Source organism: Cornus florida, unplaced genomic scaffold (genome assembly GCF_030987335.1).
Source record: "Cornus florida cultivar Cherokee Brave unplaced genomic scaffold, ASM3098733v1 CherokeeBrave_3.0.0_Hap2_Chr11, whole genome shotgun sequence".
Taxonomy (NCBI): domain Eukaryota; kingdom Viridiplantae; phylum Streptophyta; class Magnoliopsida; order Cornales; family Cornaceae; genus Cornus; species Cornus florida.
In genome coordinates this window covers 69365353-69392770 of record NW_026775581.1, presented here as the reverse complement: position 1 = coordinate 69392770, position 27418 = coordinate 69365353, and the positions used below count along the sequence as shown (strand labels likewise).

Here is a 27418-nt window from a genome sequence, read left to right as displayed (position 1 = left end):
GTCATGATCTGGTGGAAAAATCTTGTTTAGACAGGGGATATGAAATATAATGGAATGAATTTATTTAGATGGAAACGATAGGACATCAGCTCTTGTTTTTGCTATCGCCCTATTGTGACCCTTTCCATGATTGGTTAGATTATAACAAAGAAAACAAAAGGCATTAATTAGAGCATCTCCAATGGTAAAATGTTAAATTGGATGTCAAATCTATATTTTGACAGTGCTACAGTGTCAAAATGTTACATTTTAGCAATTCTGCTCCAATGATGCATTTTATGCAAAAATGCTATTTTTTGACACAACCACTATTCTTTTTCAACTACCTTTTCCACCATTCATATTTGCATCAGTAATGTTAATATTAGAATTAATTTTTTTCTACCACAAATCAATATTAATAATATTATTATTCAAAAATAGAAGCCATACAATCAGAGTTAATTGCAATTACAAATTTACAAGCCATGAAGGCCATTCATCAATATCAGAATTACAGGAGCCCATTGGCTTGACTAATGTTCCACTGTATTGTGTGAGCTTTAGAAGTCCATTTAAGTTGGAAGTTTACACCATGTTGCACACAAAGCAGAGACCTGGTGGGAATTGGTGCCAGCCACAAATTTGCGATGATCATCTTTACTTTAAGAATGTTGTAGATGTAAACCAAGTTGGGATAAATATACCAAGATTGTTTTTAGCAGGCTGTACGGAGAAAATACAACAATACAGAGTCTTGGGTTAAATGATGATGAAGATCAAGTATTTCTTAATTTTAAAATGCATAAGAAGGATGGTCACGGAAGCTTACAAATTTTGCAGTCCACATCTTAGTACATTTGTCAAGATCCCACACATTAACTTCAACTCCCTTCCTGAGTTGGGGAGCAAGGAATGATTATTTCTCTTGTATGACTTTGTAAACAACCAAGTTTATAATATAGAGTTATGAAACGTATATAAACTCACCCTCCAAATAATGCACAGTTTTCATTTACATCCACTTTCATACATTGAATATCACCGAAGGCACATACATTCCAGATTGTTGAGGAACCATTAGTGGTTGAATCCGCTGGTGATTTGTGAACGTCAATGGACCTCACTTGCAAGTCCTTTTGTTGTACATGTAAGCAAGGTGCATGACCTAATTCAAGACCAAAAAACAAATGGATGGAAAAGATCTCAAAACTTCACCCTACATTATGCATACACTGTGGTGGCTCGGAAAATAAACATACATATGTAAAATATGACCTAAGAAGAAATCACCCAAACATACATGAGAAAATACAGAAAGGAGGAGTAGCCTTGCCTTACCTAGTTGATCCACTTATTGTTAGGTGCACCCAAGTGGCTAAATTTTCGTAAACAATATAAAGATATAAATATGATTATTTTAATCTCAGCAATAATCTATTCTATGTTATGAAAACGATTCTATTATAAATTTTGACGTACTAAAAACCATAGAAAACAATGTTATGAGAATTGTACCACAAATCAATGTTAAGAATATTAAACAAAAGAAGTGGCAAAACACTAAGGGGTTAGAGAGATAACAAGATAGAGGGATGAATGACAGTTCAAACTTTACTGTTTTTTATAGGTAGATATTACAATTTATTCTCTTGAAGATTATGCAAAAAAATCTCATCCCAAGTAAGGAGCTTAAAGTACTAAAGTCTTCACAATTATGAAGTTTAGATAGATAACAAGAGAGAGGATGAATGACAGTTCAAACTTTACTGTTTTTTTATAGGTAGATATTGCAATTTATTCTCTTGAAGATTATACACGAATTCTCACACTAAGTAGGAGCTTAAAGTACTAAAGTCTTCAGCAATTATGATGTTTTTTTTTTTTTTTCACTGAATGCAATATGGCTTACATATTTACATAACTTATATATTAAAATTACCGTTCTATAAAATTAGTTCAAATAGGAAATCTGAATTCACAATTTTTTTCATTTAAATAGCTGGATTTATCTTATGAGAAAGTCTAAAAATAAGTCATCGTACCATTGCTGAATATGTTACCTTATCCTGAATGAACAACAGAATTTTTTAATTCCAACAGACGAATTGCATGTTTTATCAAAATATGCAATCTTTAACTAAAAACAACACTATAGCAGCACAATGCTAAATGAATAATTTGGATACATGTTTGAATTACAAGATAGAACTATCCTATTCGTGAATAGAATAAATAAATAACAACATAGAACCGGAATACAGTTTAAACACATATATATACATGTTTGAAAAACACTTCACTAATACACATATCTAAATTTAATTTGCAGTAAACATAATCCAAAACATACAGGGTCAGTTTTACGGTCATTGATCAAAGCCGCGAGCACACAACCGGAGGGGTTTGGCTCTCCCCCATCTCTCAACCACTCTACGAACTCCCCCTTCTATACCGCAAGCTTCCACAGCTGAAAATAATCAATCATACCGAAAGATGTATGAGAATATAAATACGTATGTATGTATACACATATATATAATCAAAAGTGTATTTGATAAACTAGATTGAAATAATAGATATACGAAGCGAGTATAACGAGACCAAGAACATCGAAAGTTAGGGCTCGAATCGGAGGACAACCAGGGCACTCAAACGTAGTCGTTCGTGGCATCTTCTACTCTGTGCGCTCTCTTTCTCTCTCTCCCTAGCTTACAGACCCAATTCCTCCATTTAATTGCAGAGAAAAAATTGGCAACAAAATTACCGATCTGAGAAGATATATATATATATATATATATATATATATATATATATATATACACACACACACACACATATGAGGATGAGAGGGGAAGAGAAAATATAGATCTGAGAAGAGAGAATTTATTACCCGGTCGGTGTTCGCCGCCTTTAAGTGCCGGTTGTCGTCGATAATTGCTGGTCATTGTAGATGAGAGGGAGAGAGAGACAACAGGGACAGATTGAATGCAACGAAGGGTAGAGGAGAGGCGATAGGATTGAGGGAGAGAGAGATGAAACTGCGTCATATTGAGAAATAGGAGAGTTGCCAAAAAAAAATTGGCAGCTGTTACATTTGAGAGGAAATTTGAGAATTTCAAAATTTGAGGGTCCAAATGAGAGCCCATTGGAGAGTCATTTTTTCACCACATCTCATATTGAGTTTGAGAGCCCAAGATGAGAGGGCATTGGAGTTGCACTTACAACCTCTATTGATGGGAAGAAAAAGGCACAATCTATAGGCACTTGCCAAATAAATAAATAAACAATAGTTACAATCTATATATATAGATCAAGCACTACTTGTTCTCTTTGAACAACATTCCTCATCTTAAAGCTTGCCCATTAATTACAACCTTTATTGATGGGAAGAAACAGGTACAATCTATAGGCACTTGCCAAATAAATAAATAAACAATAGTTACAATCTATATATATTGATCAAGCACTACTTGTTCTCTTTGAACAACATTCCTCATCTTCATTCCAAAAAAAAAACATTCCTCATCTTAAAGCTTGCCCATTCAACACAAAAATAAAAATAAAAAAACATCTCTCATCTTATGTGACGTTTATTCTCTTTATTATTTTCCAGTTCCAAGTGAGAAAGCTTGAAGAGAAAGTTCCCATATCTTTGCATATTCAATGGTGTCCTTTCCATCATGAGGTTTCTTGAAGAAATGCTTAACGTAATCCGAGTAGAGAACTTCCTTATACATTGGTTTCTCTCCGCTCTCGAGCACCTCCGGCAGAGGGCCAATAACATCACCAGGTCTTGGGTTCACAAAGATCGGGATTGAAATCCTGGTCTTGCTTCCAGTAGCAATCACAATTGTATCTTCCATTGCTCATTATCTGTAGTGCATCACCGATGTTGATGACAAGAGATCCATTGACCGGTGGGACATGGATCCAGCATTCATCGTCATCCATTTTCCGCACGTAGAGCCCACCGATATTGTCTTGAAGGAGGACAGTCAGTGTTGAGACATCCAAGTGACGCCCTACTCCCACTGTCAGCTCAGGCCGGATTAGGACATTTGGGATAGTAGTTTAAGTTGATCCTCTTCGAACCCATCAAAAGGTACTCTTTTATTTGGTCAATCTCCTTCACCTTGAGTCTCTTCATCAGTGCCTCTAACAGCCTTCTAATCACAAACTCGGATCTCTTCATGAATTCCAGTGTTTGGTCCCTAAATTCAAACAGTAATTACTATGTGAAAACAATGTGTTTACCTATATATATTCATGTATTTTCCAGTGATTGGTCCCTAAAATCAAACAGCAATTAGTATGTGTAAACAATGTGTTAATTAAAATATATTCATGTATTATTGCACAATATGTATGTGAACATGCATCTTTTCTTTGTTAACAACTGCTGCTGAAAGGGTAGGTTTAAAAAACAAGCTAATGGCCTAACGGTACCAGACTCCTACTTTTCAAAGGGAGGTCAGGGGTTCAAGTCTCGATGGAGACGTATGTATGTGAGAATCAACTAAGAAAAAAAAAACAAAAAGAGTAGGTTTTTTTTTTTTGTCCCATTCATATCCTCAATCAGTACAGGTCTGTAAAGTCATCATCGGTAGAAAGTGTAACATTATATTGTGTAATACTCTAATTAGTCCCTTTTTTTTTTTCTTGGTAAGAAACTTGTTGCTCGGTCCTACGGGAGACTTGAACTCTTAACCTTCAACTTTAGAGAGTGAAGAAGTACCTCTGGACTACAGCCTGTACAAATATACTAATTGTTAAGAATATAGTTGACTCATCACCATTTATTCTCTGATTTGGTTTCCTATTTTTCATGTCAATCAATTCTGTAGTCAATTATATTTCCGTTGTATATTCTCCATTAGTTGTACTTTCCTTTTTTGTTTTATTTTCCATAATTAGCAATGTTACAAAGTTGTATATATGTATTGTAACCTTCAGAAGTAAATATACGAGAGTTTTATTTCTACTCCTCCACTTCCTAAATCTCATCATGGTATCAGAGCGTCCATATCGTTTCTGACACATTTGTTTTCTCTTCTTCTGAGATAAGTTATTCTGTTTGACACCCGTTTGCAATGGGGGATCAAACTAAGAAAAACCTTTATACCATTCATCCCTCAGATAACCCCGGGGATGTTTTAGTGTCTTCTCTGTTGAATGGAGACAACTATACCATGTGCAGCAGGGCTATGTTGAAGGCTCTTAGTGCGAAAAACAAGTTTGTTTTGTTAATGGAACAATCTTAAAGCAATTAAAGAAGGATGCAAATTTTGGGGATTGGAAGCAATGCGACGACATGGTGGCCTCCTGGATCGTGAATGCCATCATCCCAGAACTTGCAGGTGACGCCATTTATGCAGAAACAGCTAAAGACCTCTAGTTGGATCTTGAGGAAAGGTTTCTCAGGTTAATGGCCCTCGAATCTTTGAACTCCAACAAAAGATTATTTCTATATCACAAGGTCAGGATTCTATCACAATTTATTATTCAAGGTTAAAGGGGTTGTGGGATGAATTGAATGTTTATTCTCCAATACCTCCTTGCACTTGTGATTCTAACAAGACCTTGGAAGGATATAGAGACAGAGATCGCACCATTTAGTTCTTAATGGGTTTAAACGAAAGCTATACAACTGTGCGTGGGCAAATATTATTGACGAATCCTATTCCGGCAGTGAGTAAGATTTTCTCATTACTCCTTTAAGAAGAACGACAACGTGGTATGGTTAATCCATGTCCCACAATGGAGTCTGCTACGTTAGCTGCTAAGGAGAGTGACAATGGAGGTAAAAATCGTCGTCAAAATTATTCCAATAATTTTAAACCCAGTTGTGATTTCTGTGGAAGAATAGGACACGTCAAGGAGAAGTGCTATAAGTTGCATGGCTATCCTCCTAGTCACACGCTGTACAAGGGTCCAAATCAGTTCACACCAGGCCAAGCTTCTGCAAATCAAATTTTAGCCCCGTCTCTGATGACACAAAATTTCCCTTTCACTCCAGAACAATGCCAACAAATTCTAGCGTTAATTGGTACCCAACCCAAGTCAAATTTTGTAGGTAACAATGCCTCCCAAAATAATTTGACAGGTATTGCTCTTAATTCCATCCATTATATTCATTCAACTTCTTGGATAATTGATTCTGGGGCTACCGATCATATGGTTTGCTCTTCCTCATTTTTCTCTCATGTAAGATCTACTTGTTTTAGAACAATTAAGCTTCCAAATAGAGAAAATGTTCCAATTACTCATATTAGTGATGTTCGGTTGACACCTAATATTATTTTGAAAAATGTCCTATGTGTTCCAAGTTTCCATTTTAATTTGATTTTTGTTGTCAAACTCATCCATTATGCAAAATGTCTTGTAACCTTTCTTTCTGATTCATGTCATATACAGGACCTGTGATACCCCTCATTTCTAGAGCCACGGGTGATCAAGTCCGAGCATAGATCCGAGGGATACCAAACAATCAATATGTAAACAAGCAGGAAAAAACTGAAAGAAACTAAAATGAAAATCCTCGAACCTTAAATAATAAATTAATATAATTTAAACCCGTACAACTCGGGAATCCACCTAGTGGACCCCTAATTCCACAACTTTAAATAAATTTACAGAATTAAAATCCAAAACCAAAATATAAAGGAAATCCTATGTAACCGGAAGAGTGAATGTCTGTATCTGCATCAACACGATCAAACTCTAAGCCTGGTACTGGCGAATACCTGAAAAATAGAAGTGGATCAGGCCCACATGTAAGTTTCAATCTACTACAATCCGTACATAAACCCGATACGCAGATACATCCTTGATAGCTCGGCAATATCTACAATAGTCCATATATATATATATATATATACACACTATAGAATGCTCACTAGCCTATAACATAGTTCAGCCTAGGTAGAAGGTGACGTATAAAACACGCTTTTCAGCGGCCAAGTACCTAGACCTGCCAGGGAACATTAGCTATATCTAGTTACTCAACCTTTACAATATACGCACCCTAACCGTGATCAGGAGACTCAAGCTCGTATCACGGTACCATAAATATATATATAAATTCCTTCCTAAATGCAGAAAGATAAAACAACCATCCGTTATGTCGTTCAACTATTTTAGTTGACAGGACATGTATCCATGTAGGAGTTAACTATTTTAGTTAATCCATTCCGTATGTATGAAGGGGTAGGACTTAGCTTTTTGATCTAATCCATCCCTGATATGTCACCGTCCCATACCGGTACATATAATGCAAATGATCCACAAATGATGCACATTCATTAGAACATCAAACATATCCAGAAACCAGCATAATAGAAATCAGATATTATTAAGATCCTATCATGCATCCAGTATATGATTAAACCATAAATCCTTCCTTTAAATTGTTAAAGTACTGATAAACAATTTATATTATTCACATCCATACAATTGATAAACAGCAATTGAAATAGTTCATCAATTAACATCCATAGCACGATATAATGATTGTCAGAAGTAAAACCTGAGCACATTATGCTAGCATTCCCAAACCATCCTTTTCCATACTAGTTCATTACTATAACGAAGGTTAGTAACTAACTTCTCCTTAATCCTTGATGGCGTGTAAATTAGTAACTACATCATATGACGTCTAATTAATCCTCCATCTTTAAACCTGTGCATGATCTTATGACACGCAGAAGTCCAATCCGTATCGTAAATAAAACCTTAATGGTGTTTCATATTACTCCAATTTAAATGGTAAAGCACAACAGGCACGTAACACCTCCTCAACTTCTGACAGCATGTGACTTAGGATTTAAAGCTCAAGCTATCTATAACCAGATCCTAGACCAACCTTTCCAGCCTTCATTAAGTTGTATATATAATTGATACACCATTCCACACATAATTCCTTAGCAGTCCGTTTAAGTTCGCTAACATAACCTAGCAAATTAAACTCTCTTCCACAGCATGCCAATACAAAGTTTATGTTTCATGAATCCTCCAAAGATTATTACACTATTATATATTAATTATTTTTAGAGGCTTATAGGTTAATTCTAATTATTTAGAACTCCCTTTCATTTTCCAGAAATTTCCTTTGGCCCCCTTAAGTCAGAAAGTCATTCGAAAGCACCCGTAGGTGTTTTCCTTCAAGAGAGGCGGCCCCCCCATTAAGGGAGCCATCTCTAAAGCACCTAGAGCCGGCTCCCCTACATGGAGAGCCGGCTCTCTCTCCATGGGAGCCGGCTCCCTTCATTAAGGAGCCGGCTCTCTCCCTGAGAGCCTCCTCCCTCCTCCTCTAATCTTCCTCTCTGCTACTGGTGAACTCTAACCTTCAGTTCTGAATTTTTTTAAAGTTTCATGGTTCAATCAGAGTCTAAACAGCCCTAGGAACCCCTCATATTCAAGTGTAAACCAATTGACAAAAGTTGAAACCAAACACAACTTAGTTTATGTAAGAAACAGGTTTCAGTTTTTTAGACACAACAAAATTTACAGTCTGATAATCTGGTATCAAATTTCCGTTTTTAAGTTTCCAGTGTTCAATTATAGTCCAAACCATCCTAGAAACTCCTTGGATTCCTTACGAATTAATTTATAGAAGTTTAAAACCCTAATAAACAAAGTTTTATGCAAGAACCAATTTCAGTGTTTTAAACAATAAACAAATTCTGATACGTTATGCGTCAACCATTAATTTTAAAAGTTGCATTAGTCCCTGGAGACTAAAAAGAATGCACAGAACACAAGTTTACAGGAAAGAGAGAACGAAACTTGCCTCTAGGTTTCAGTTTGAAACCTTCAACCTTCGTCTGCAAATTCCGGCAAACCTAATACATTCCCTTCCTCCTTTGGTCACTGCCCCTTTTTCCTCTGTTTTGCCTTCTCAAAACTAATACGTGCATAGGGTTTTCTAACCCTAGCAGACTTATTTTGTTCAATATATATAGGCCTTCATTCTATATTTAACCTACTTTTAATTTCGACTAATTTACAAGTCGGCTAAATACTCCCCATAAAAGAAAACCCTAACCCTAATCTATATCCACGACCATTTAAAATATAAACCAAATGAGTCACCCAAGCCTAACTGCAAATAAAGCAAAAAAAATAAATAAATAAATAAATAAACAATTGACAAATAAATTATATAAACTAACCCACAATACACGTCAATTAAATCATACTAATAAAATAATTAAATTAAATCACACATAAACAATTCAACAATTAAATTAAATACACATAAATAGTAATTAAGCAATTTAAATTAAATAAACACAACTAATAATTAAGCAACTAAGCAAATACACATAAAATAAATTCCCCAAATAAAACAATCAATTCAAACAACTAAGTCATATAATCAAATAACAAAGAAATAAAAACCAAAATGCAAAATTAAATTCCCATTTTGTCCTTTTGAAAACTAGGGGTATTACAGGACCCATCCTCGAAGAAGATGATTGGAACGGGTAGATTACATGATGGTCTCTATCTTCTTCAATTGCCAGTAACCAATCCCAGATGTTCTCAAGCCGTGTTTTCCTCGATTCATAATTTATGGCACCAACGTCTTGGACACCCTGGGCATAGTCGTTTTTAAGTTATTTTCGCATTACATTTCAACCTTAAATCCTTCTGTTGAACATGAAAGTTGTGAGATTTGTCCTCTAGCTAAACAAACTCAAACTCTTTTTCCTTCTAGTAATAAAAGCTCTGTTGAAACTTTCGATTTAATTCATTGTGATATTTGGGGTAAATTTCATACCGTTTCTTTATCGGGTGTTCATTATTTTTTCACTATTGCGGATGACTTTTCTCGATGCACTTGGGTTTTTCTTATGCAACGTAAGAGCGAGACTCGCTCACTTTTTCAATCCTTCTATGTTTATGTTGAAATCCAACTTAATAAAAGGATCAAAATATTGCGGTCTGATAATGGATTGGAATTTGACATGAAGGATTTTTATAATTCCAAAGGGATTAAGCATGAGACAAGCTGCGTAGACACACCACAACAAAATGGCGTTGTGGAAAGGAAACATGGGCACCTACTCAATGTTGCTCGTGCTATACGTTTCCAAGCAAGACTCCCTATTAAATTTTGGGGTGAATGTGTGTTAACTACAGCTTACCTTATCAATCGTACTTCGACTCCTTTATTATCCGGTAAGACACCATATCAATTGTTAATTAACTCAATTCCCTCATTTTCTCATTTAAAAGTCTTCGGTTGTTTGTGTTTTGCAACAAATACAAGTGGTTCAAAGACAAAGTTTGATTCTAGAGCATTCCGTTGCATCTTCCTTGGTTACTCTTACAATCAAAAGGGATACAAACTTTTTGATCTTAAAACCAACCGGATTTTTGTTTCTCGAGATGTTCAATTCCGAGAAAACATTTTCCCATTTCATTAAGAAACAAAGATGCCTCCAAATCAGCCTGTTTTGCCGTGTTATGTCGGTGAGACCGATAATGAAATTGTTTCACCTCCACAAGTTGAAACAACACTTGAAACACAAGATAACCAAGACCCTGATATCCCAACGCCAAAACATCCTTCACCACCAAACCGACGATCTAGTCGTGAGTCTCGCCCTCCCTCTTACCTCAAATACTATCATTGTCAATTGGCCACATGTGATCTATCGGCACCAAAGTCTTCTTCCATTCCTGTAAGTACCTCTCATCCACTACAAAAAAAATTATCTTATGGAAAATTCTCTCCAACACACCGTTCTTTTTTAGCTTCCATATCTTCTAGCCAGGAACCAAAGACATTCAAACAAGTAATACTTGATGTGAACTAGAGAAAGGCTATGGCAGAGGAAATTAAAGCCTTGGAAGTTAATCGTACTTGGGAGCTTATGCCACTACCACCTGAGAAACAAGCCATTGGCTGTAAATGGGTCTACAAAATCAAGTACCAACCAGATGGCACTATTGAGCGCTACAAGGCTCGATTAGTTGCGAAAGGATACAATTAGCGAAAAGGACTTGATTATCAAGAAACCTTCGCACTAGTGGCCAAACTCACAACAATGCAATGTTTACTAGCCATTGCAACTATTAAAAATTGGCACCTCCATCAACTTGACATTAGCAATGCTTTTCTTCATGGTGATTTGAATGAAGAGGTTTACATGCAATTTCCGCAAGGTTTTCAACATCATGGCATTGGCAATGTCATTTGTAAGCTTCGAAAGTCCCTCTATGGTCTCAAGCAAGCTTCTCGTCAATGGTTTGCCAAACTTTCTAGCAAGCTATTGGGAGTCGATTACCAACAGTCAAAGGCGGATTATTCTATGTTTACAAAGAGAACCAACAACTCTCTTACTATTATCCTTGTGTACGTCGATGACATTATTATTGCAGGTGATAATCTTGAGGAGATTCAGAACCTAAAGGTGACTCTTCAAAATCATTTCAAAGTGCGAGATCTTGGTATTCTAAAATATTTTCTTGGTATAGAAATTACTTGATCAAAACTGTGTATTTATTTAAGCCAATGGAAATATGTTCTTGAGTTACTTGAAGAGTTTGGTCTCCTTGGCACACGTTCTTCAATGACCCCAATGGAGCCAAATCTTCAATTAAGCAAGAATAATGGAGAACTTGTTTCAGATCCAACATCTTACAGGCGTTTGGTTTGCCGTTTACTTTATCTCACAGTAACACGACCAGACATTGCCTATTGTGTTCAAATTCTTAGTCAGTTTCTTCGACTGCCTCGTCAACCGCACTATCTAGCTGCAATACGAGTTTTGCGGTATTTAAAGAGTTGTCCCGGTCAAGGAATTCTTCTTTTAACCTCTAGTTCACTGCAACTTCATGCCTACTGCGATTCAGATTGGGCAAGTTGTCCCAATTCACGTCGTTCGACCACAGGGTATTGTGTTTTGCTTAGAAGCTCTCCCATTTCATGGAAATCAAAGAAGCAATCGACCGTTTCTCGCTCTTCCGCTGAAGCAGCGTATAAGGCAATGGCGACAACCTGTTGCGAAGTTAGTTGGCTATTTTACTTGTTAAAAGATCTTAGCATTCATCAATCGCAACCAGCCCATCTTTATTGTGACAACAAAGCCGCCTTACATATTGCAGCCAACCCAACCTTTCATGAACGTACCAAACAAATCGAGATAGATTGTCATTTGGTTCGTGAAAGGATCGAGCAATGAGTAGTTCATGCCAGCTTTGTTCGCTCCAAACAACAATTGGCTAATATATTTTTACAAAAGCTCTTAGAGCAGACCTGTTTCGTGATTTGCTTATCAAGATGGGTGTTCAGAATGTTCACATGCCATCTTGAGGGAGGAGTGTTAAGAATATAGTTGACTCATCACCATTTATTCTCTGATTTGGTTTCCTATTTTTCATGTCAATTAATTCTGTAGTCAATTATATTTCCGTTTTATATTCTCCATTAGTTGTACTTTCCTTTTTTGTTTTATTTCCCATAGTTAGCAATGTTGCAAAGTTGTGTATATGTATGGTAACCTTCAGAAGTAAATATACGAGAGTTTTATTTCTACTCCTCCACTTCCTAAATCTCATCACTAATCAACTGAGAAGTGCTGAAAGGATAAGGAACGATTAAATAGTAAAAACCGAAGAAGGATGATATACAAATATGGTTAATATTTGCATATACAGTTACACATGTATTTATGTATGTAAATATATGAATATATACGTGTGTGTTCATGGATGCTTGCATCTGCATTATTGTTTGTGTATATGTATCTATGGTTGTATATGTTCTACTGATCTTTCTGAAAAATTTTGCATGCTTACTTGGCACTCGAGAAGCCAGAATGTAGCAGCTTCATCTTCTGAGACATAAAAGAGGCTAAGGTTATCTTTCCACTCCAGAACCTTCTCAGCCACAGGACTGAAGCTGGTGCCAAACTGGACATTTTTGGTAAGGGATTGCTCCTGTGAGTACTTCCTCATCTCCTCTGCAAGCAATTCGAAGAACCGATGAGTCGCGTGTTGGGACACAGTGGAAGCAAAAGAAAGAAAGAAAGAAAACAATAATTCAAACCACAACACAAGATATATATGTGGTTCACCCAAAATCAGGGTTAAATCTACGGATGAGAAGAGATTTATTATATATGTAGAGATATTACAATAGTAGAGAATTTCAACACCGGAGCATGCACACAAACTCTTGACCGAGTTCTCTGTGTACACTACGAGACTCCCTCTCGCCATCAGTGTTTACTCTACCAAACCCGTAACTCACCCCTACTATCAACGTACTCCCTCATGAGGCTACATCTCTTTCAACTCATAACTCTCAACAATAGCCTAAGTGTCTATTTATATAGTCACATCTCCAATTCTCTTTATTTTTTGCCAAGATTGTTGCTAACTTGATGAGATGTTTTGTAGCCTCTAATTGCGATTAGAGAAGACTTTGTGTACCCATTATTTGATTGATAGTGGAGATTTTAACTAGACTAGGTCCCGTGGTTTTTCTTCCTCACACTGGGGAAGTTTTCCACGTAAAAAATTGTTTGTGTTCTTGTGGCTTGGTGTGATTGATTTGTTCTCTATTATTTTCAGCACATATAAAAGTAGAGATATACTATATTTGCTTGCATATAGAAAGAAGAATTATTCCGCTGTGTTTGTTTATTGTCATCTCCCAACAAAGTGGTATCAGAGCTCCAGGTTGACAGATTGTCAGGTTGGTAGTTTGAACTATGGAAGCAAATACGAGTAAAATGATTAATCTCAATGATTCAATTTATCACATATAGAAAAGGAAAAATGGAGGATCTTCTTTATGTGATAGGTTATTACCTACCGGTGTTTAGTGCTGAAAAACCAGAAAACAAAACTGTTATGGAATGGACTTTGGTACATCGACAGGTGTGTGGGTATATGAGGCAGTGGGTAGATGATAATGTTTTGAACCATATTAGTGGAGAGACACATGCACATTCTCTATGGAGTAAGCTTGAACAGCTATATGCTAGACAGACTGGAAATAATAAATTGTTTCTGATTAAGCAGATGATGGCTTTGAGATACCAAGACGGGACTCCTTTATCTGATCACCTGAATACATTCCAAGGAATTATTAATCAGCTGGCTGGAATGGGTATTAAGTTTGATAATGAGATACAAGGATTATGGTTGCTTGGTTCATTATCGGACTCGTGGGAGACGCTCGGAACTTCATTGTCTAACTCCACTCCAGAAGGTGTAATCACAATGGATATGGCCAAAAGTTGTTTGCTAAATAAAGAGATGAGAAGAAAAATATAGGGATCCTCTTCACAGTCAAAGATCTTGGTTACAGAAAAGAGGGGGAGAAGTAAGAGCAGAGGTCCGAAGAACAGAGATAACAATAGAAGCAAGTCCAACAAGTTTGCAAATGTCGAGTGTTATCATTGCGGGAAAAAGGGACACATTAAGAAATATTGCAAGCAATTGAAGAAAGAAAACAAGAATGAGAAAGGGAAGGGAACGAAGAATGGAGATGACAAATATGGTGATGACAAAGTTGCTACCACCACTCCTGCAGACTTCCTCATTGTTTATGATGATGAGACGATAAATGTTGCATACAATGAGACCAGTTGGGTGATTGACAGTGGTGCCTCCATTCATGCTACATCTCGAAAGGATTTCTTTACATCTTATAAATCTGATGATTTTGAAACAGTAAAGATGGGCAACGATGGCTTGATTAAAGTCATTGGAATTGGGAATGTGTATCTGAAGATGAATAATGGCACGAGGTTAGTTCTCAGAGATGTGAAGCATATTCCTGACATTCGTTTGAATTTGATTTCTACAGGTAAACTTGATGATGAAGGGTATTGCAGCACTTTCAGTGATGGCCAGTGTAAGCTTACTAGGGGTGCTATGGTTGTGGCTCGAGGCATGAAGCACTCTGCACTATACGTTCTGTAAGCAAAGATCTCCAACGACATTGTTAATGCGATGGAGGATAATAATACAACAGAGTTGTGGCACAAAAGACTGGCTCATATGAGTGAGAAAGGATTAGCTCTCTAGGGAAAAAAAGTCTACTATGTGGATTGAAAAGTACACTTCTGAAAAGGTGTACTCATTGTTTGTCAGGGAAGCAGAGCAGAGTCTCCTTCAAGAATTCCCCTCATTCGAGAAAGTCAGAGATACTGGATTTGGTACATTCAGATGTGTGTGGCCGTATGAAGACGAGAACACTTGGTGGGTCTAGATACTTTATGACCTTCATAGATGACTATTCAAAGAATTTGTGGGTATATATCTTGAATTCAAAAGACCAAGTGTTGGCAGTGTTCAAGCAATTCCAAACCCTAGTTGAGAGACAGACTGGGAAGAAACTGAGATGCATTCGTACTGATAATGGTGGAGAGTATTCTAGTCCTTTTGATGAGTATTGTAGGCAACAGGGTATCCGGCATCAAAAGACAACTCCAAAAACTCCTCAGTTGAATGGCGTAGCAGAAAGGATAAACAGGACACTAGTTGAGAGAGTGAGATGTTTGTTTTCACAAGCCCAATTGCCAAAAAATTTTTAGGGGGAGGCATTGAGCACAGTTGTTCATGTGTTGAATCTTACACCCTGTGTTCCTCTATAGTTTGATGTGCCAGACCGAGTTTGGACAGGTAAGGATGTATCCTATAATCATTTGCAGGTTTTTGGGTGCAAAGCATTTGTGCATATTCCAAAAGATGAAAGGTCCAAACTTGATGTGAAAATGCGACAGTGTATATTCCTTGGCTATGGCAAAGATGAGTTTGGGTACAAGCTTTATGATCCAGTTGAGAAGAAAATTGTGAGAAGCAGAGATGTCATGTTTGTAGAAGATCAGACGATTTAGGATATTGAGAAAGTAAGAAAATCTATGTCTCAGCAAGGTGATATCTTGACTGATGTAGATCTAGCTCCTCTGAAGAATCTACCATCTCAGGTTGAGAATGATGTTCAGGATGACCACCAGTGTACAGGTGATGTGGATGTTCCCCTACAGGTTCAGGGAGATGTTGAGACTGATGAGCAGTTGACAGCGCCAGAGATTCCACCAGTGATTCCATCCAGGAAGTCTGCCAAAGACCGACGTCCACTCGGTATTCAGCAGAGCAGTATGTGTTATTGACTGACGGGGGAAAGCCCCAATGTTTTGCAGAAGCTGTAGAAGATGAACGAAAGACAAAATGGGTTGAGACCATGCAAGATGAGATGCAGTCATTGCATGATAACCACACCTTTGAGTTAGTGAAGCTACCTAAAGGAAAAAGAGTTTTGGAAAACAAGTGGATTTACAGGAAGAAACAAAATGAGTTATCTTCATAGCCACGGTACAAAGCTAGATTGGTTGGCAAAGGGTTCGCTCAGAGAAAAGGTATTGACTTTGATGAGATCTTCTCTCCAGTCGTAAAGATGTCATCGATCCGTATAGCACTCGGCCTAGTAGCTAGTCTTGACTTGGAAGTTGAGCAGATGGATGTGAAAACTGCCTTTCTTCATGGCGATTTGGAGGAAGAGATTTATATGAAGCAGCTAGAGGGTTTCAAAGTGAAAAGGAAAGAGGATTATGTGTGCAAGTTGAAGAAAAGCCTATATGGTTTGAAACAAGCATCGAGACAGTGGTATAAGAAGTTTGAGTTTGTTATGGGGGAGCAAGGTTATAAGAATACAACTTCTGATCACTGTGTATTTGTTAAAAAAATTCTCTGATGATGATTTTATTATTCTATTGCTTTATGTGGATGACATGTTGATTGTTGGCAGGAATGCTTCAAGGATTGACCAGTTGAAGAAGCAATTGAGTAAGTCATTTGCTATGAAGGATTTGGGACTAGCAAAGAAAATTCTTGGCATAAGAATCAGTCGTGATAGGAGTGCCAAGAAGTTATATTTGTCATGGAGGAGTACATTGAAAAAGTGCTTTAGAGGTTCAATATAGACAACACTAAAGTGGTTAGCTCTCCTCTTGCTACCCACTTCAGACTGAGTACAAAGCAATGTCCTTCTACAGATAAGGAAAAGGAAGACATGGAAAGAGTTCCTTACGCCTCAGCAGTAGGAAGTTTGATGTATGCAATGATTTGCACAAGACCAGATATAGCCCATGCAGTTGGTGTAGTTAGCCGATTCTTGTCAAATCCGGGAAGAGAGCATTGGAATGCAGTGAAGTGGATCATGAGATATCTTCGAGGCACTTCCAGTTTGAGACTTGGTTTGGGAAACGGACAACCATTGTTAGTTGGCTACACAGATACAGATATAGCAGGGGATGTGGATACTCGTAGGTCTACTTCGGGTTATTTGATCACTTTTGCAGGTGGGGCTGTAGGTTGGCAATCAAGACTTCAGAAGTGTATTGCTCTTTCTACGACAGAGGCAAAGTTTATTGCATCAACGGAAGCGACTAAAGAGTTCCTATGGGCAAAGAAGTTCTTGAGAGAACTTGGTTTCAAGCAGCAGAGAGATGCGTTGAACAATAAGTTACTTGAACTTAAGAAGGTTCACACTGATGATAATGGCTCTGATATGTTGACAAAGACATTACCAAGAGAGAAGCTTGAAATTTGTTGTTCGATCGCCGAGATGGCGATTCCCTCCACATAGTCGGAAAGGGGGAGATTTGTTAGGTTTATTTCCTTCTATATGGAGGAAAGCCCAAGTGGGTTTTATTAAAAGCCCAAAACCCAGCCTTTAGGGAAAAGAAAACCCTAAGGAAGTTAGTATAAAAAGAGATAGAGATTAGCCGCAAGTAGAAGAACAAAAGAGAAGAAAAACGCAGGTTTTTCCATTCTGCCCAGGTTTGATCAAATGTACGATTCCGCTTCGTCCGTGGTTCAATCAAGCTGAAATTTGGAGGAGAGGTTCATGACTCAGTGACGCACAATCTGAACGGTGGAGATCAGATTTTGATCTCAGAAACAGTGATTCGTGCCTGTGAACAGCAACCGGGTTTTGGTAGAAAAACGTAGGTTTTTCTATTCTGCCCAGAACAGTGATTCGTGGTCCGATCGAGCTGAAATTTGGAGGAGAGGTTCATGACTCAATGAGTTAAAATTTGAACGGTGAAGATCGAATTTTGAGCTCGGGAACAGTGATTCGTGCCCGTGAACAGTAACCAGGTTTTGCTCTAATTCTCTTTGTTTTTTGCCAAGATTGTTGCTATCTTGATGAGATGTTTTATAGCCTCTAATTGCGATTAGAGAAGACTTTGTGTACCCATTATTTGGTTGATAATGGAGATTTTAACTGTACTAGGTCCCGTGGTTTTTCTTCCTCACACTGGGGAAGTTTTCCACGTAAAAAATTGCTTGTGTTCTTGTGGCTTGGTGTGATTGATTTGTTCTCTATTATTTTTAGCACATATAAAAGTAGAGATATACTATATTTGCTTGCATATAGGGAGAAGAATTATTCCGCTGTGTTTCTTTATTGTCATCTCCCAACAAAGTGGTATCAGAGTTCCAGGTTGACAGATTGTCAGGTTGGTAGTTTGAGTTATGGAAGCAAATTCTTCACATCCTCGAGCAATTCAAGTGGCACACCATGATTGACAATTTGAAAGAACCCCCACATCTCAGCTGCATCACATATCGATTCTGCCACCTCCAGGTCATCCCAATTCGACATGTCAATAACTGGTATGGACTCTTCAGGTGCTATTTTGATCATATTAGCCCTTTCTTCAAGAGGTTGAATATATTGCTTGGGTAGGGCACTAAGTCCCATCTCTGCAAGACCTTTCACACCATACCCTTATTTTATTACAAATTTTTTGACATCAGACGAGTTCGAGAGAGGTGTGGACACTGCGGGGCCATTGTAGGAGGAGTTATAAGGAAAGAGAGCTTTAAAGTGTTTGGCAGAAAGGAGTAGATCGAGAAGGTGATGGTGTAGTTTTTGTATCCCATGCAAGCAAGCTATTTATACTTGTATTGGCTAACAATGCCTACATATTTTATTCTCACCTAATTGTTCCTTCTTGCAATGTTCATTATGTCTTCTCAAATCTAACTGTCCACTAAAGGTTCTTTTATTTTAGACTGATAGTAACAACATAGTTCTAATTTCCATACAGTGTTAGTTAATGAGATTATTTTTAGTTGCAAATAATTATCCATCCGACGTTCCTGATTGCTTTGATCCTATATCCACCCCCACTAAAATTGTATCGAAAAATTAGAGTTCTCCAAAGGCTACCAGTTACATTATATAGAAAAAATAAAGTTGACCAAAAGATGTGTAAATAGAAAGGGTAATTTTTATAAATGAACAGTAAAAATCCATGTATTAGCAATAATCCTATAGAATTTTTCTTTTTTTAGGAGGAAATACATGTACTAGCAATAATCCTATAGAATTTTTCTTTTTTTAGGAGGGGGAGGGGGAGGGGGAGGGGGAGGGGGAGGGGAGGGAAAGGTGTGTGTGGTTTTTATTTTATTTTTTTTATTTAATCCATATTAGTGATAGTTAGCTGGAAAGGAGAATAGAACGTGAAATCTATTGGGTGGGAGATTCTAAAAGCGTGATCCTAACTTTATCATTACGGCAACACCACCGCACCTTAATAATGTTACGATTTTGAACTTAAAGAAGTTAAAATTTTCATGGCTTAAAAGGTCCCGCACTTTTCCATCCAATTACCCTATTACCCACTATTACAAAATTTATAAAATTGCCCCAACTGACCCAAACAACAAAAATACATCATCTCTCTCCGTGTGTGTGTGTCTCTATATATAATCTATAGAGAAATAAATTTACAAATAGAGATAAAATAAAATAAAATAAAAAAAAAAAAGCATTGGATGGGTGCAAGAAAGATGCACCATACTAGCTGATTTAGAAAATGTAAATAATAATAATAAATCAATAATAGTGCACCATTAGTAAAGAAAAACATTTGGGAAAAAAAAAAAAAAAAAACGATAACAGTGCAGCTTTTGTCGCACTGGTGCACAGTTAGCAAATTATTTTAATTATTTTTTTCTAATCGGTAAAAAAAAAAAATAAATAAATAAATAAAATTAAAAAATAACTTATGGTCATAGATATCATAAATTTCATGAAATATTTAGCGTCTTATTGCACCGGTCCAACATTATACAACAATATATATATATATGGTAAAATGTAAAAAACCCCCTTGAACTATTGACATATTACAACTAACCCCCTAAATTACAAAAAACCCCCCTGAACTGTGAATTTGTTGCAGTTCAGTCCATTCCGGCGACTAATACCACCGGAAAAACAAAAAGTCTAATTTACCCTTATTAAAACGATGTAGTTTTGGAAGTTTAAACTGACAAATCAACTTTGACCAAAAGTTGACCGTCTCCTCCATCTCTATGTTCTCTCTTCACCTTTTAGAAGACATTAGCAAACCTTTTTTTTTTTTTAGGTGAGCACTTGTGCACCCAAACGGGCCAACAACAAGCTAGAGAGAGAGAGAGAAGAGATGGCGATTCGTAGAAGAACTGCGTCGGGGAGCTCGCTGGCGTGACTGCGCAGCAGTGGGCGACGGCGTGACTGGTGCAGTAAAGAGCTTGGCTCGGCAGTGGAGTAGCGGCAACGACGAGCTTGGAGATGGAGAGCGAAGACGACTGTGAGAATGTTGATGGCACTGGCGAGACAGATCCGGCGGTGGTAGATCCAGCGGAGACGATTGGTTCGGTTATGGCTGTGATGAGCTCTACGAAGAGGGAGATGACTGGGTTTTGGAGATCCGGCGAGAGAGATTCGGTTCTTGGATTTACAGATCAAACCGGGTTGATAACTCGGAAGCTAGCCGAGAAGCGATCGCCGAATGATTCATGATGTTATGGGTGGAGCAGCGGCAGATAAGATCGATGGAGCAAAGGGTAGAGCAGCGGCGGTGAACCTTGCCGCCATGAACTTCACGTCGATTTCTCCGTCCCTACATCGACACCAATAATCAAACCCTCTGTTCGACTCTCAATCAACTCCTCTGTCCGACGCTCCAGATATAAGTCATTGTTCGTGGCGATAGAGCCCACCGGAAAAGCTTCGGTCGCCGGAGAGTCCCAATGCCCAAAAGCCTTAAACTCATCTACCACTTCAATTAAAAAACCAAGGTGTTGTATCCAAAGCGAAAAGAGTATTCTTATGCGAGTTTGGGGTTCTTGAATCACAGAGGTTGGACACTGAAAGTTGAAAAAGTGATTCATAATGCTATGCCTATTTACTTGACTTTAAGCGTTCGTACCCACGACGAACGTGGTGTCCGAGGTGTGGTCTGTGGTGAGAATTTGTGAAGAATATATGGGTTGTGTTGTTGATATAGGGTTTCTTTTTAGGATTTTCTTCTTTCTGTATCTTTGTGGTTAATTGATGACATACAGAAAATCAATCTCTCCGATTGTGGGTTCAATTGGGTCCGACGAAGTATGATTGAATATAAATTGATTACACATCTTTAAAAAATTCTTACTCCCAAACACATCCTTACATTATGTATTTGTATATAATTAGAGTGATTCAGACAACAGCCGTTAACTGATTAAGAACAAACCATTAACAGTATCCAGTTTATGAAGTGGAATGGGAAAAGGAAAGATCAGTTCGTGAGTGGATTTTTTTTTTTTCATTCAGGCATCGCTGGGAAGAAGATCAACAGTATAAAGGTGTGTTTGGGTTTATAAAAAGGGGTATGGAATTAATGGTTTAAGTAAGGGGCATTGGTGTCTTTTCATGGTTATGAGGGCATTATGGTCATTAAAAATATAGTAGGGGTCATGTGACCATCACATGATCAATTTAACGGCAAGATCCAACCGGAACAGTGGCGGAGGGGGTGATCTGCAACTTTTTTGCATAGTTCAGGAGTTTAGAAGTTCAGGGGGTTAATTGCAGGTTTCCTCATAGTTCAAGGGGATTTTTTGCATTTTACCCTATTAGCAATGTTGTGTTGGTTAAAGTATGACCTTTACATTTTTTTATAGTGGTGGAAGTGTCATATCTTTTAATTTTATGTGAGTTTTTAATTTTTATACAAAAATTTGCATCAATAGTAAAAATGTTACATACATGCGGTGAAAGTGTTACGTTAACATTTTACATTATGTAGTAAAATGTTTAAATGATGTAGTAAAACACTAGTTGTTACAAGTGAAACTTGTCCCACATCGGATTTGGATGGGGGTTGAAGTGTGTATAAATGGGTGGGTATGCAGCACTACCCAATAGTTCGAGCTTTTGGGTAAATAGGTAAGCGCTCACCCGTTACAGTTGGTATCAGGGCAGACCCAATCCTTAATCCGGTGTTACGCCAAGCGCCCGACCGGGAAGGCGTCCGGGTCTGCCTCCGGGTAGACAAGGTGGTCCGACCGCAACGAGGGCGCTGCGTAGGTTTGGGTGGGGGAAAATGTTACAAGTGAAATTTGTCCCACATCGGATTTGAATGGGAGTTGAAGTGTGTATAAATGGGTGGGTATGCAACACTACCTAATAGTTCGAGCTTTTGGGTAATGGACAAGCGTCCACCCGTTACACTAGTCCAGTGCCTTATTGCACCATTATACTATAAAAAATAATAAATAAATAAACACAATGTCGTATGGAAATGTCACATACATGCAGTGAAAGTGTTAGTGAAGTAAAGTATTTACATTATTGAGTAAAAAGTTTACATAATGAAGTAAAAATATTGGTGCGGCAAAATTAAGTCGCACCGGTGCTCTACCATCAAAATATATATATATATATATATATATTTTAAGTCAACTAGTATGCTGCATCTTTCGTGCACCTGTGCAACATTTTTTTTTTTTTTTTGTATTTCTAGTTGTATATTTATATCTCTATAGATTATATAGGGAGAGACAGAAAAGTTTAGAAGAGAGGATGTATTTTTATTGTTTAGATAGTTTAAGGTATATTGATAAATATTATGATAGAGGATAATAGTGTAATTGAATTACAAAGTGTAAACCCTTTTGAACCATAAAAAATCTAAATAATGTCTTTGCATAATTTATAATTAAATTGAAAAACTTAACAATTAACCCTAATATTTTGAAAAAGTTCAAAACATATTTGAAAATAGACATAATTGATTAGTGAAGTTTTAAATTTTTTAGAATATAATATTCACATGCTTGCTTTATTCCAAACGAATTTAGGGAAGTTGAAATTTGTTTGGACCATATGGTATTGGCATTCATGGGACGCATGTGGAGGGTGGGACCCATTCTTGGGATGCAGAAGTGGCCGAGACCCAGTTTTCTGAATATCATTTTCTATGTCAACTTTGGAGGCTTACGTAGTATAATGGTATAATTATACGGTAATGTCTCATAATATATTCGATATGGTTTAAAATTCTTAGCCTTTATTTTCTTTTCCTTTTGTATATATTTACATACATATATATAACCATTATTATTTACCTTTTTGTATAATTGTGTGTATATATATATATGCTTGATGAATTCTTTAGTTTTCACCATTATTAAGTTATAATTGAAGTAATATTAATGTGAAATTTGAGTTTTAATTGAATTTGAATTTTAATTAATGTGTAAAAGAGAAATGAGAATAATTTAATATATAGTTAGTTAACTATGTATGTGTATACACATAAACAAAGGAAATGAAATTTTTGAAAAAAAGAAAAAAAATAATTTTTGAAAGTTTTTTTTTTTTTCTTTCTTTCTTTCTGGATCATTCACATAATATTGAGGGCGCATATATATGTATGAATAAATATACCTTTTATGATTGATTTTTTCAACCAATCAGAGGCACGAGCGCCGACTATCCTTCTTCACTGCAGCTAGCCGTCCTCTTCTTTATAACCGTTATGCATCCCAATTCTCATCACTTTATTTATTTTTGCTTCAATATCCAAATATATATATATATATATCCCTTTGTCCAAAATATAAAATAAATAAAATAAATAAATAAATATATATATATATATATATAATATATCTCTTTTTGGGAATCTACCATTATAAGAATATGACTTTTAGTATTTCTATTGTATTGATACTAAATAAATTATCAAAATTACCTATTTGGTTTATTGTGATGTGATGTTTACTTTTTTTATAAATTTGATACATGAAGGTTAAAACGCTAATATTATAAAAAAACACTTGATAGTACATTAAAAATGAGACCCTTATTTTGAGGCATCTAAAAATGTAAAAGGCGAAATCGTTAAAATTGGAAAGGTAGACCCTGTTTTGAAACAAGAGAGTAAAAATGTAAAAGGCGAAATCGATAAAATTGGAAAGGTAGACCCTTTTTTGAAACAAGAGAGTATATACTATACTATTAGGCTGATTAGTTGGACTATACTATTAGGCTGATTAGTTGGACCAACGACCCGCCGTTTTGGGAGCATCCATTTACTTATTTGAAGGTAAAATGCAAAACAAAAATAATTTTTTTTTTTTTTAAATTGAGCAAATAAGAACAATTCCAATTGAAAGACTGAAATAACTAAATGCCCTTAAGGCAAATTAAAATTAAAAACAAAAGATAATAAAAAATAAGGGCTCCTTAAAGGCATTTTGAAATTTTTATTAAAAAAATTGGTTAACCCTATACCTAACCGTACAAGTTATCTAAGGTTGCCGATGTAGGTCAACTAAAAAAAACTTTAATAAAACTAGAGATCGTGGATGGATCATCTAGATCAGGTGGGTCCTTAAAAACTTCAGTGTCACTGATGCGCGCAGGAACGATTATAAGTTGCAAAAAAAATATTTGCGAAGCCCACCGTCTCTTCGCCGACCATCCTATGTCTGGTAGGGTTTTGGGCTTATTAACAGGCTCATTTTGGGCTTTATTCATCTGAGCCCAAGGTCAGCTAATTGCATTGAAATCGGGCCTGGTATTATTTGTCTTTATTGAAGGTCTATTTTGGGCTCATTTGGGGATTAACTTTCAAAAGGCGAATGAGATTTTTGTGAACAAATTGAAAGGATGAGAAATGCATGATCCAACGTACCTGATTGCTTTGATCCAAATATCATCATATTCATATGCTTGGTTTTGGGGTTAATTAACAGGGTCATTTTGGGCTTGATTCATCTGAGTCCCAGGCCTGCTAATTGCACTGAAATCGGGCCTAATGTCTTTATTCAAGGTCTATTTTGGGCTTATTTCGGGATTAACCAAATTGGGCTCTCACAATGGACCTACACCATGTCAGTATGTCTCATCCATGTATTCTTGCATGGCAAGCCCACTCCGCTGATCTGAGAAAATAGTGACCCTATCCATGGAGAAGTTCTATAATACTCCTGGTATCGTACCTCGGAGTATCCCAAGCTCCGAGAGTTGGATTCTTTATTAAGTGCGTCCTATCCATGGCTTGTAGTTGCGGTTGCGGTGTAACAAATTCAGAATAATATCGGTATAAATTGACTAGTTCATGAAGGTTTGTAAGGGTATCGAACCCTTAAAAAATGGTTAAAAACCGACCAATACAGCGAATCATGATCCCACCGTCACATTCAACAGCCGAAAAACATGAGAGTACAATACTCTTGAATATTCTAAAATTTTCCAAATCGATGGATCTCACCGTACCTTTAAAAAATGAATGATCCATTTTCATCCACCAGACTCCACTTTGTTGGTAGGATGATTTTTTAGCTTGTCGGTGTATCCAAAAATCCAAGTACAACGGAGAGGAAGCACTCAAGATGTTTACGCTAGTGAATTCATTGGTGTGATACGGAGTGTTACCGACATGGATTCTCTTCAATACTTTTTTTCTCCAATTATTTTTAATCCTATATTTAAGGATTAGAAAAATACTATATAAACATTTTTATTTGGATTAAACTGTATATAAAATTGTAATATAGTAAGAATCTGTTTGAAAAGTATTATGATATCATTTTTCTGATGTTCATATTTAAATTTGGACTCATATTATGTTTGAGGTTGATATTAGTTGAAAATAGTTTATAACATATCAGATTTTTTTTGTCAAAACTTATATCACCAAATTAGTGTTATTGTGTGTTTTAGTACTGTAACAGAGAAACTAAGACAAATTTTTTAATTTTCCAAATCAAAATTTAATTATCAAATATGGTTCCAATTTTGATCCAAAATACATCTACAATTAAATAGTTGTTATTAACCAAAAAAAAAAAAAAAACATGTCGTCTAAAACACATCTATGTCAAAAGGCTAAAATAATTATACAAGTTATGACACATGGAATGGAGATGATCCCAATCCATATTCTTGATGTCAAAACAAACTCTGGACCTTTCAATCACAGATATAAAAAAGGTGTAACATGCCCTTAGTGGTACATTGAAGGTTGATGGAGCCTAATGAATATGAGGAAGGAAAGAGAGTAACAATGACAGAGAAATAAGCATTCATACAAGTGTCCTGTTGTTGAATAGTTGAATTACTCTTTATATTTGTTATTTATGTTCGAGAATTTGTGCTTGGCCAGCATCACACAGGGTCTGTTTAGCATACAATATAATTTAGTCGTTATGTTTTTAATAATATCAAAATAATTGTTTAATTATAAGAGTGTTTTGAATAGAAATCTTAATCATATTTGATAACGGAAATTTTGACTTATAGTTTAAAATTCAATACTATGTACTTCTACGACATTTACATGGTTCAGATACAGTATGTATACAATCAACTTCTGGAATAGCATTGGCCAAAACTCATATCCACCTCTTGAGCTAAAAGTTAAATGGCATTTGACCTACACGCTTTTGCCACCCAATGATTATGAAACGGTTGGTTATACATCAAAATAGCATTATATCTATACCTTAGTCATACATTTCATTCAATGGCTCTCAAGCTCTGCGGATTCCCGAATTCAATTTTTACAATTTAAAATTTTATTTTTTTAATTCGCAATTTTTATATAAATACATTTTATATAATTAATTATTATATATATATTTATTACTTACACTATTACTTAATATGTATATTAATTACTTAAACTCCAGTTATACGGCATTGTTATACTACCAAACATATATATTCTCTATATATTCTTGTTGGGTGACTATATTCGCACTCCATTTTTGTACTATTATTCTTTTTCTCTGTAAAGAAAATGATAGGAAGATCTTAGACTTATTAATGCATCATGTCTCCTTTAATAATACCATAACTTTTTATTTTCTTATCTTATTTACTTTCTTTACTGTTTTTTTCTAACAAAAGAAAATTTATTTAACTAAAATTATTATGACGATGGCCAATGTTAAAATCAGTCACAATTATTCAGATGAAGAAAATTTATTGAATGAAAATTATGAAATAATTTTCAAACATTACAAATCTTTCTAAAACACGTCATTGGGTATATTTTAAAATGAATCATACCATGTCATATTTGTAAATAATACTAAAAAAAAAAAAAAATCGAAGAGTGAAAAAAAAAAAAAAAAA

The 27418-nt window shown here is 36.2% G+C and overlaps 1 pseudogene; it reads right to left on the bottom strand.

Annotated features, from left to right (window-relative positions):
• Positions 1–3292: 3292 nt before the first annotated feature.
• LOC132285721 (feruloyl CoA ortho-hydroxylase F6H1-3-like) lies at positions 3293–25720 on the bottom strand (annotated as a pseudogene).
• Between the last annotated feature and the right edge of the window lie 1698 nt (positions 25721–27418).